Source organism: Schistocerca gregaria, chromosome 2, assembly GCF_023897955.1.
Source record: "Schistocerca gregaria isolate iqSchGreg1 chromosome 2, iqSchGreg1.2, whole genome shotgun sequence".
Classification (NCBI taxonomy): Eukaryota; Metazoa; Arthropoda; class Insecta; order Orthoptera; family Acrididae; genus Schistocerca; species Schistocerca gregaria.
In genome coordinates, this window is record NC_064921.1 from 1020058405 (window position 1) to 1020070500 (window position 12096).

General features: G+C 47.3%; 1 protein-coding gene and 1 pseudogene across 2 annotated transcripts in view; one reads left to right on the forward strand and one right to left on the reverse strand.

Annotated features, from left to right (window-relative positions):
- LOC126335514 (protein yellow-like) overlaps positions 1-12096 on the forward strand; it is a 383768-nt gene that overhangs the window by 107907 nt on the left and 263765 nt on the right. The window lies entirely within an intron of this gene.
- Positions 11935-12052, reverse strand: LOC126337162 (5S ribosomal RNA; annotated as a pseudogene).

Genomic DNA, 12096 nt, shown 5'->3' on the forward strand with positions numbered 1-12096 from the left:
GGTGTTGGCCGTCGAATGGCGCTAGCTGCGCAGCATTTGTGCACCGCCGCCATCAGTGTCAGCCAGTTTGCCGTGGCATACGGAGCTCCATCGCAGTCTTTAACACTGGTAGCATGCCGCGACAGCGTGGACGTGAACCGTATGTGCAGTTGACGGACTTTGAGCGAGGGCGTATAGTGGGCATGCGGGAGGCCGGGTGGGCGTACCGCCGAATTGCTCAACACGTGGGGCGTGAGGTCTCCACAGTACATCGATGTTGTCGCCAATGGTCGGCGGAAGGTGCACGTGCCCGTCGTCTTGGGACCGGACCGCAGCGACGCACGGATGCACGCCAAGACCGTAGGATCCTACGCAGTGCCGTAGGGGACCGCACCGCCACTTCCCAGCAAATTAGGGACACTGTTGCTCCTGGGGTATCGGCGAGGACCATTCGCAACCGTCTCCATGAAGCTGGGCTACGGTCCCGCACACCGTTAGGCCGTCTTCCGCTCACGCCCCAACATCGTGCAGCCCGCTTCCAGTGGTGTCGCGACAGGCGTGAATGGAGGGACGAATGGAGACGTGTCGTCTTCAGCGATGAGAGTCGCTTCTGCCTTGGTGCCAATGATGGTCGTATGAGTGTTTGGCGCCGTGCAGGTGAGCGCCACAATCAGGACTGCATACGACCGAGGCACACAGGGCCAACACCCGGCATCATGGTGTGGGGAGCGATCTCCTACACTGGCCGTACACCTCTGGTGATCGTCGAGGGGACACTGAATAGTGCACGGTACATCCAAACCGTCATCGAACCCATCGTTCTACCATTCCTAGACCGGCAAGGGAACTTGCTGTTCCAACAGGACAATGCACGTCCGCATGTATCCCGTGCCACCCAACGTGCTCTAGAAGGTGTAAGTCAACTACCCTGGCCAGCAAGATCTCCGGATCTGTCCCCCATTGAGCATATTTGGGACTAGATGAAGCGTCGTCTCACGCGGTCTGCACGTCCAGCACGAACGCTGGTCCAACTGAGGCGTCACGTGGAAATGGCATGGCAAGCCGTTCCACAGGACAACATCCAGCATCTCTACGATCGTCTCCATGGGAGAATAGCAGCCTGCATTGCTGCGAAAGGTGGATATACACTGTACTAGTGCCGACATTGTGCATGCTCTGTTGCCTGTGTCTATGTGCCTGTGGTTCTGTCAGTGTGATCATGTGATGCATCTGACCCCAGGAATGTGTCAATAAAGTTTCCCCTTTCTGGGACAATGAATTCACGGTGTTCTTATTTCAATTTCCAGGAGTGTATGTTTTTCATACTACGTGCATTTTGCTGCCACCTACTGCCAGGTACTCCCTCAATAGTCATTAGACAGAGAGCAGAATGGCGGGCTCTCCGGAACTCACGGACTTCGAACGAGGTCAGGTGACTGGGTGTCTGTACGAGAGATTTCCACAGCCTAGCTCCACTTTTTCCGATGTGATAGTGAAGTGGAAACGTGAAGGGACACGTACAGCACAAAAGCGCACAGGCTGACCTCATCTGTTGACTGACAGAGATCGCCAATTATAGAAGAGGGTCGTAATGTGTAATAGGCAGACATCTTTCTGGACCATCACATAGAAACTCCCAATTGCTTCAGGATCCACTGAAAGTATTATGAAAGTTAGGCGGGAGGTGGGAAAACTTGGATTTCATGATCGAGTGGCTGCTCATTAGCCACGCATCACGTCGGTAAATGCCAAACTACGTCTCGGTTTGTGTAACGAGCGTGAACACTGGACGGTTGAAATGTGGAAAAACGTTGTGTGGAGTGACGAATCACGGTACACAATGTGGCGATCTAATGGCAGGACGTGGGGGATTGCACCTCTTGTTGTTTTACGTGGCACTATCACAGCACAGGCCTACATTGATGTTTTAAGCACCTTCTTGCTTCCCACTGTTGAAGAGCAATTCGGGGATGGCGACTGCATCTGTCAACACTATCGAGCACCCGTTCATAATGCACGGCCTGCGGCGGAATGGTTACACGACAACATCCCCGTAATGGACTGGCATGTACAGAGTCCTTACCTGAATCATATAAACACCTTTTGGATGTTTTGCAACACTGACTTCATGCCAAGCCTCACCGACCGACATCGATACCTCTCTTCAGCGCAGAACTCTGTGAAGACTGGGCTCCCATTCCCCAAGAAATCATCTAACACCTGACTGAACGTATGCCAGTGAGAGTGGAAACTGCCATCAAGGCCAAAGGTGGGTCAACACCATACTGAATTCCTGCATTACCGATAGAGGGCGCCACGAACTTAAGTCATTTTCAGCCAGGTGTCCGGATACTTACGATCACATAGTGTATGTCATGGTTTCCACTGAAATGCATTGACAGGCAGCCATAATCGCCTCTCGCATTCAGCGTACGTGGCTTTGTGGCGTGGATTGCGTCCTTCACAATTCGTCACAGAAAGAAGACTAACGGTGTTAGGTTGGAAGATCTGGGTGGAAACTCAACACTTCCTTGTCGACCTATCCACCTCTCGACTTGTGTTTTATCCAGTAATTGCCACACTTCACGATGGTAATGTGACGGTGCACCATCTTGTTAAAGAAAAAAATACTACACTACGCCGATAACCCAGGAAGACCAACAGATTATTCCATAACATGAGGTTTACCTCTTCCTCATTACACACAGTTCGGCGATTCATGGTTCCATTCAGTTTATATGTCGTCTCATCAGTCCAAACAATGACGTCAGTCAACTGTTCATTATCTCAAAACCATTATCAAAATGAGACGCACCTATCCAGATCACCCTCATTTCGTGAAGCAGCCGGAGAACGTACAGTTTCCACTTTGCTTCCTTTAAAATGCGGTGAACACTTGATTTGCTGAGACATGATTCACGCGCAGGTTACCGTGTGTTTTTTATGGGGGTGTCTTGTGAATACCTGTCCCATTGTACCCATCCGTCTTTCATCCGCAGCTGATTTCTTCCTACCACATCGTCTGTTCTTCATATCATACATACTTACTTCCCTCTCAAATTTGTCGCGAAATTTTGTAATTTTTACTCCTCGCGTCATAGTCTCTGCACTTCTGTCTTGTTTCCTCATTTCCAATAACATTTTAAAATCCACTTTCCATCCTCCAGCGACAAATCTACTGCCATTTTGTTATTTACGTACAGTTATTGGCAACTGAAGATAAAGAATAGACGTGGGAATACCGCATAATCACAGTTTGATAAGGTTATAATTAAAGCCTCCTCAGTTACTGAAGTTCAATAAACCTTTTTGTGGGATACCGTGTTTTTGATGCAGCTTGTCTGGTTGTGTTATTCATAGCATGAGTTGGGTCGTGTCGTGGAGAAAAAACACCCCATCGCACAGCTGCCCGAGATGATTCGTCTTGATACGCCTCCCTTAACTCATTAGAGGATTTCACAGTACGATTCTGTGATGGTTTTTCCCTGACCATCATAATCTGTTAGCACCAAACCGTAGTAGTGCCAAAAAACTCTCAGAGTCAGCTTGCTGGATGACGGTTGGGTCTTGCATTTTCCGGCGGTGGTGAACACTCTTGTTTCCACGCCTTGATTGGCTCCTTTCGCCACGGGATCATAATGATACTCCCAGCACTCTTACTTGATGATTAAGTGGCTAAAGAAGTAATCTAGACTGGCATGACAGAAAAGCAATATTTCCGCCACAGCCTTCGTTCGGAGAGATTTTTGAACACATGTAATCTGTGATGGAATCTAGCGAGTGGCGACATTTATGATGTTCCGAATGCCATGAAAATAGTGGAAACTTATCCGTGACAAAATTTCGCTCTTTCCACTACAGCTTCGATTGTGGCACTCCTGTCTTCGAGCACAAGGGCATCCACGCCTATTGTGACTCCTGGCTCTTCACAGAGGGATAGTCTACCACTTCGTTCTTCGACACAAGTACCTGTTTGACCGCAACTATTGTGTCATAGATTGTTGCCCTAGACTTCCAACAACTCAGCATCGAATTGTAATGTTGTCCCCTTCAAATACATGAAATGAAGTGCCGAACGACGCTTCAGAATGGGAATTTGATAGTGTTCCAGTGCTGCATATCATCATTGTTTGATTCATCAGTATTCTGACTGGTGTGATGCAATCCGCAACAAATTTCTCTCCTACGCGAAGCTCTTCATCTCAGAGCTGCTCTTGCATCCTACATCCTCAGTTATTTCCTGCATGTATTCCAATCTTTGTCTTTCCGTACACTTTTTACCCTCCTCATCTCCCTCTGGCACCATGCAGGCTATTCCCTGGTGTCGTAACACATGTGCTGTCATCTTGTCCCTTCTTCTTGTAGTTTGTTTCCCATACGTTTCTTTCGTCACCGATTCTGCTGAAAATCCACCTAATTTTCAACATTCTTCTCTGGCAACACGCCACAATCGTTTCGATTCCTTTCCGCTTTTCACACTGTGAATGATTTATTACCGTACAATTATCTGCTTCAAACGTACATTCTCAGCAACTTCTCCCTCAAATTAACACCTATGTTTGATGCCAGGAGACGTTCAGGAATGTACCCTTTGCCTGTGCTGCACCGCTGTTTATTATCCTGGTTCCAAGGTAGCAGAAACCCTTCGTCTTCTTCGTGATAACCAATTTTAATGTTAAGATTCTCGGTCCTTTAATTTGTGCTAGTTTTCGTAACTTTTGCCTTTTTTCCGATTTACTGCCGACCTATACTCGCAATCTGTACTCAGGCTCTTCATTCCAGTCAACAGATCCTACAATTCTTCTTCATTTCCACTGAGGATAGCAATGTCATCTACGTCTACATCTACATGGATACTGCAAATCACATTTAAGTGCCTGGCAGAGAGTTCATCGAACCACCTTCACAATGCTCTATTATTCCAGTCTCGTATAGCGCGCGGGAAGAATGAACTCCTATATCTTTCCGTACAAGTTCCGATTTCCCTTATTTTATCTTGGTGACCGTTTCTCGCTATGTACGTCGGTGTCAACAAAATATTTTCGCATTCGGAGGGGAAAGTTGGTGATTGGAATTTCGTGAGAAGATTCCGTCGCAAAGAAAAACGTCTTTCTTTTAATGATGTCCATCCCAAATCCTGTATCATTTCTGTGACACTCTCTCCCATATTTCACGATAATACAAAACGTGCTGCCTTTCTTTGACCTTTTTCGATGTCCTCAGTCAGTCCTATCTGGTAAGGATACCACACCGCGCAACAGTATTCTAAAAGTGGACGGACAAGTGTATCTTACCACTGATATCGTTTCCTCCTCAATTTTAAACCCTCTCTTCAACCTTCCCTTTATTTAGTCATTTCATATTCGATGTATTGAACGGTAGGGGTGAAAGACTACTGACACCTCACAACAAAGGTTCGAATAATTTTAATAAAAAGCATATGGAAGGTGGTCCCACATATTTCGTCATTTGTTGCTTCACGAAAAATACCTTATTGCTTAAAAACTATTATTACTATTACAAATAAAAAACTATGCTCACTATAATTTAAAGAACTTGAATAGGATCAATTCATTAATAAAAACAAGTTTAACAATTCGTACCATTAAGAACGTGGCTTAAAACCAGAAGTATACGTAATTCCCCAAAGACAAGTAAGAAGTCACTCCAACCAGACGTGGCTGCAAGCTGCTACAACAAACTGAAGTGTACCAGTAAAATGAATTACAAATGTCTGCCATTGAAAGTACTCACAATTCCCAAGCATGCAGTATACCTTACAAATAGACAAGGCCCACCCAAAATAAAGAAAGGATAGTACGTCATGTCGCTAATTGTGGCTGTGGGAAAGCCCTTAACAATTTATAAACCTTAATAAAATCTCTTTAGCAATAAAAGAGACAAGCCACCACAATACGAGAAAAACTGGGAAGGTATACAGTTTAAATATGACTACCATCTGGTCAACACCAGCAGAAACATTGTCAATGACCCTTAAATAAATGTAAAGTCCCACAAATTACAAAATAAACTAGGAAAACATGCAGTTTAAATGTGACTCCCGAAAGGTACACACCAACAGAAACATTCACAATAAATAAGTATGCAGGCCCCCTAGATACAAGTAAACGCGGCAAGTTACAGCAGACATCTGTCACAGCCAACAAGCAACAACACGCAAGTTTTACAATGAATAAAGTTAGCTAATGACTGTGAGTAAAAAGAGAAAAACTCAGCAGTTCATCCTCGTAAGTAAAGAGCTTTAAAACTTAACACCCGCCAGAAGTAGCAAGAAGGGTGCAAGGTTTAAACAAGTAGTTAAAGAGCAAGTATAGTGACAAAAAACTTCGAACTTGCAGAACACGCTTTAAAAGTTACGTGCTTGCTGAAATCAGAGTACTGAATACGTCAAGAGTTCCGGAGTTAATTGGCGACACTCCACCTATCAAATTTACTTAACTTGAGCCAATACGAGGCGGCTGCTAGAGAACGCGGGCCAACCTAGACTTGTGCGATTATGGAACTGTTGCTGCAGCAGAAAGAGAACTCGTCTCTGTTCCGAGCCCAGGAAACAGGAACGCGTCGTCCACTGCCAAAACTACACTGCCAACACACATCAGAAGGGAACAGAAATCTGACCAAGTAAGTCTGCACACGAGAATGTCTGCGATGTAGGCAATATTAGCTTATTCCGGAAGCGACTAAATATACAAGTTACCAACTTAAAAATCCTTAAAATTACTTGAAAATTAACAAGGTGAAATATCAGCCTCTGCAAATCCAATTAGTAGGGCATACTCATGTATAAAATGGTGCCTTACCTTCGACACAAGCTATGTTACAGTTTCAATCTGAACTACTCAATTGTAACACAGAATGCTCGTCCACTTGCACAGAATATGGCCTGGAACAACGAATTATGATCAGTTACAGTGACCGATGACCAGCTACACAGTCACTCGGAGGCGCGTTAATATGACAGGTCCAATTCCACATTAACACAGACGTGGCTTTACGATAACAAGTATAAAAAAAGAAAAAAAGCAGTTAACTCCACTCAGGTGTGAAGGAGCCGTGACTTCTGGGATTCCAAGCAGGGGTATTGTTGCCCCCAATCCGTACAGGCGGTCTTAGAGGTGCCGTAAAATTTAAGCTTGCAGAGTAGGCCGGGAACCTGCTGACCAGGCTGCACGCGGCGTCCCCTGGTCTTCCCGAAACTCGCCGCTACCAGTCCTTAATCGGGCCGGCAAGGCTTGGCTCCGAACGATTTAACCACTCGCGGCTTCTCGGGGGCCTTACAGGACAGCAGGAGTCCCCCAAAACCAACAACTTGCCAGCCACGTGCCCTCCAGTTAACTTCCAGTACCAGCGCCCACAGCCGGCCGGAGTGGACGAGCGGTTCTGGGTGCTACAGTCTGGAACCGCGCGACCGCTACGGTCGCAGGTTCGAATCCTGCCTCGGGAATGGGTGTGTGTGTGTTGTTCTTAGGTTAGTTAAGATTAAGTAGTTCTAAGTTCTAGGGGACTGATGACCTCAGAAGTTGAGTTCCATAGTGCTCAGAGCCATTTGAACCAGTGACCAACAATAATCAACACATGCGTCGCGACCAAAAACCATTGCTTTCGCCATATTATCAGAATTGATACTGACAGCCCAAGTAGTTGGTGGCGCCAAGGGAGCGCCATGCCCGCCAAAAATTAAAGCCACATGGCTCAGCTATGTCCCTGTATTACACTATTTCTGGTCTGAGCGCATTGTGCTTCGTCTTCCAGTCTTATTGTTCTCCCTTGTTTCTTGTACCCATTGACACTGATCAGCCAGAGCATTATGACCATTATGACCGCCTGCCTAATAGCCGGTATGTTCACCTTTGGCACGGATAACAGCGGCGACGCGTCTAGGTATGGAAGCCGCCTTGGAGGTTGCTGGAGGGAGTTTTTACTACATCTGCAAACACAAGTCATCTAATTCCCTTAAATTCTTGGGAGGGGATCTATGACCTCCAACGCTCTGTGTTCCTCGAACCACCCCATGAGATTGCTGGCCTTGTGACATGACACATTGTATGGTTGAAAAATACCACTGCCTTTGGGAAACATGATCATGAAGGAATGTACGTGTTCTCCAACCAGTCTGCGATACTCCTGGGCGTCATGGTGCCTTGCACGAACTCCGCTGGACCCATGAGTGCCCACACGAATGTTCCCCAGAGCATAATGGAGCCGCCACCAGCTTGTCTCCGACCCACATTACAGGTGTCAAGGAGCTTGTGATATTCGCTATTTTTGGCTTCATTGAAACAGCAGATAGTTAATACTTTCAGCCAGAAGGCGTCGCATAGCGACGGTGGAATTTCCTACATAAAGTAATTCGTCGTCTTTGGGCGGCAACATAAACAGAAAAATACGGATAGATATGCGATCCTTCACTATTTTGTTCGCTGGAGAACAAATGAAAAAAAAGCGCAAAGCACTTGTACTGTCTTTCTTAAGTAAGATGGACGCAGAATTGTGGCGGTCTGACTAATTTTTTTACTAAATAAATAAAAACGTGTTCCGTCTAAGTTTGAGTGAAGTGTAAAAAGAAGAACTGTTATAGCTTATCGTGACGACGAACGAGCGACTCAAGAGGACAATGGCTAAATGAAAGAGCGCTCAATGGACATGAAACGGACATAAAAATCTACTGTCATTGTAGTACTAAGCGTAAGGCAGGATATATGTTTTAGTTACACTCCTGGAAATGGAAAAAAGAACACATTGACACCGGTGTGTCAGACCCACCATACTTGCTCCGGACACTGCGAGAGGGCTGTACAAGCAATGATCACACGCACGGCACAGCGGACACACCAGGAACCGCGGTGTTGGCCGTCGAATGGCGCTAGCTGCGCAGCACTTGTGCACCGCCGCCGTCAGTGTCAGCCAGTTTGCCGTGGCATACGGAGCTCCATCGCAGTCTTTAACACTGGTAGCATGCCGCGACAGCGTGGACGTGAACCGTATTTGCAGTTGACGGACTTTGAGCGAGGGCGTATAGTGGGCATGCGGGAGGCCGGGTGGACGTACCGCCGAATTGCTCAACACGTGGGGCGTGAGGTCTCCACAGTACATCGATGTTGTAGCCAGTGGTCGGCGGAAGGTGCACGTGCCCGTCGACCTGGGACCGGACCGCAGCGACGCACTGATGCACGCCAAGACCGTAGGATCCTACGCAGTGCCGTAGGGGACCGCACCGCCACTTCCCAGCAAATTAGGGACACTGTTGCTCCTGGGGTATCGGCGAGGACCATTCGCAAACCGTCTCCATGAAGCTGGGCTACGGTCCCGCACACCGTTAGGCCGTCTTCCGCTCACGCCCCAACATCGTGCAGCCCGCCTCCAGTGGTGTCGCGACAGGCGTGAATGGAGGGACGAATGGAGACGTGTCGTCTTCAGCGATGAGAGTCGCTTCTGCCTTGGTGCCAATGATGGTCGTATGCGTGTTTGGCGCCGTGCAGGTGAGCGCCACAATCAGGACTGCATACGACCGAGGCACACAGGGCCAACACCCGGCATCATGGTGTGGGGAGCGATCTCCTACACTGGCCGTACACCTCTGGTGATCGTCGAGGTGACACTGAATAGCGCACGGTACATCCAAACCGTCATCGAACCCATCGTTCTACCATTCCTAGACCGACAAGGGAACTTGCTGTTCCAACAGGACAATGCACGTCCGCATGTATCCCGTGCCACCCAACGTGCTCTAGAAGGTCTAAGTCAACTACCCTGGCCAGCAAGATCTCCGGATCTGTCCCCCATTGAGGATGTTTGGGACTGGATGAAGCGTCGTCTCACGCGGTCTGCACGTCCAGCACGAACGCTGGTCCAACTGAGGCGCCAGGTGGAAATGGCATGGCAAGCCGTTCCACAGGACTACATCCAGCATCTCTACGATCGTCTCCATGGGAGAATAGCAGCCTGCATTGCTGCGAAAGGTGGATATACACTGTACTATTGCCGACATTGTGCATGCTCTGTTGCCTGTGTCTATGTGCCTGTGGTTCTGTCAGTGTGATCATGTGATGTATCTGACCCCAGGAATGTGTCAATAAAGTTTTCCCTTCCTGGGACAATGAATTCACGGTGTTCTTATTTCAATTTCCAGGAGTGTATAATAAATATTTGTTCTGGGAATAGTGAATCTTTTAGCAGTGCTCATTCCTATCATCTCCTCAGCATTATTTTCATTTTAATTATGCATTTTGCTAAGATTACAGACACCAAGATCAGCAGTCCAATGTGCGTGTTACATTGATAAAAAGAAAACAGTTTTATCGTTTTCTTGCATCAGCTTTAATATTGAATTTCGCTTTTGTGTGATGTTACAGTTGTGTTTGTGGCCTTTCTGGTCCCTTAGGAAATTGTTTTGTCATAACAATAACTTCACAACCGGGTGTGATCGTACCTACGATCATGAAGTTATTACAAAGACGATAGTGGAATTTGTTAATCAATAGCACGATAGCTGTGACTCCTTCAAGCCACGCGAAACTGCAAGTAAAAACTATTCACACTTCATAATACAATATTTTATGACAATGGTCAATCCATAATTCTTACGCCAATTGTGATTAATAAAACAGTAAGCGAAATCTCAAATTCCAACTTTTCCATGGATTAACAGCATCACTTTTATTTTGTTACATCACAATCTGTTCCCCTGGAAGTCGTCGGATTCGCGCCCTCCGATCAGGATGTTGAAGACGGTATCGTGATTCATCAGACCATGCAACGCTCTGGCACTAAACCAATGTCCAGGCCCCATGGTTACATGCCCACTTCACTCGTTGCTACCGATACCTGGGTATTAACTTTGTCACACGGATGGGTCGTCGGCTGCGGCGGTTACTAGTGTTGCTAGTGTCCGGTGCACTGTGCATGGCCAGCATTACTGTCTGATGCTCGTTCCGGCACAGTCCGCCGTCTGTCCCGTTTTACCTGTCTGCCCAGTCTGTGGCTTCCGACATCTGTAATGAGGGTAGCCGCCCAGTTGCACGACGCCTGCACGTGTCTTCCCCTTGGTTTTGCCACCCGTTGAAGACGCACGCCGCAGCACTCTTCGAAATCCCGACTGCTCGTGCTGTTTCCGAAATTGTCGGGCCGAGCCACTGGACCACCACAATCTGCCCCTCGTTCAAACTCAGACAGATCTCGCGCCTCCCCCATTTCACGCAGAGACAGCAAGCTCACTGACGCAACGTTTACAGTGCGTGTGTCTGATTAGCAGTCCTTCCTCGGAAGATGCTGCTGCTGTCGCCTGAACTTGTTTATATCGATAGTAGGTCGGTGGTCATATTGTTCTTGTTGATCAGTGTATATTTCTCCGTCTACCTGTATAGCTTACTCCTATTTTTCTCAGAGTTTCGAATATCTTGCACCATTTTACATTTGCCGAATGGTTGCTCGACGTCAACAATCCCATGGAGTGCCCTGATTTTTCCTCAGTCTTGTTTCGATTACCAAGCACAAAATCAGAACTAACTTCACCTTTCCTAAAGCCAAACTGATCGTCATCTAAGAGATCCTCAGTCCCATTCTTCTGTAGGTTACTGTTGTTAGCAGCCGTTATTCTGATTGTGAGGTGGTTGTCGCACTTATCTGAAGATATATGCTACCAAAAGTTAAAAAATCGACTATGAAACACGTTATCCCTACCATTGCCTGCTATGTACAAAAATAAACACTAAAAAAATAAAACTAAAGTCGTCCCGAACAGGCCAAGAAGGCCCAACGGTGCTGACCGGCCGCCGTTTCATCCTCAGCTCATAGGCGTCACTGGATGCAGACATGGAGGGGCATGTGGTCAGCACACCGCTCTCCCGGCCGCATGTCAGTTTCCGAGATCGGAGCCGCCTCTTCTCAATCAAGTAGCTCCTCAGTTTGCCTCACAAGGGCTGAGCGCACCCCCTTTGCCAACAGAGCTCGGCAGACCGTATGGTCACCCATCCAAGTGCTAGCCCAGCCCGACAGCGCTTAACTACGGTGATCTGACGGGAACCGGTGTTGCCACTGCGGCAAGGCCGTTGGCACACACTGAAGTTTAATTACCCTGTTACACAACTTAGATTATTT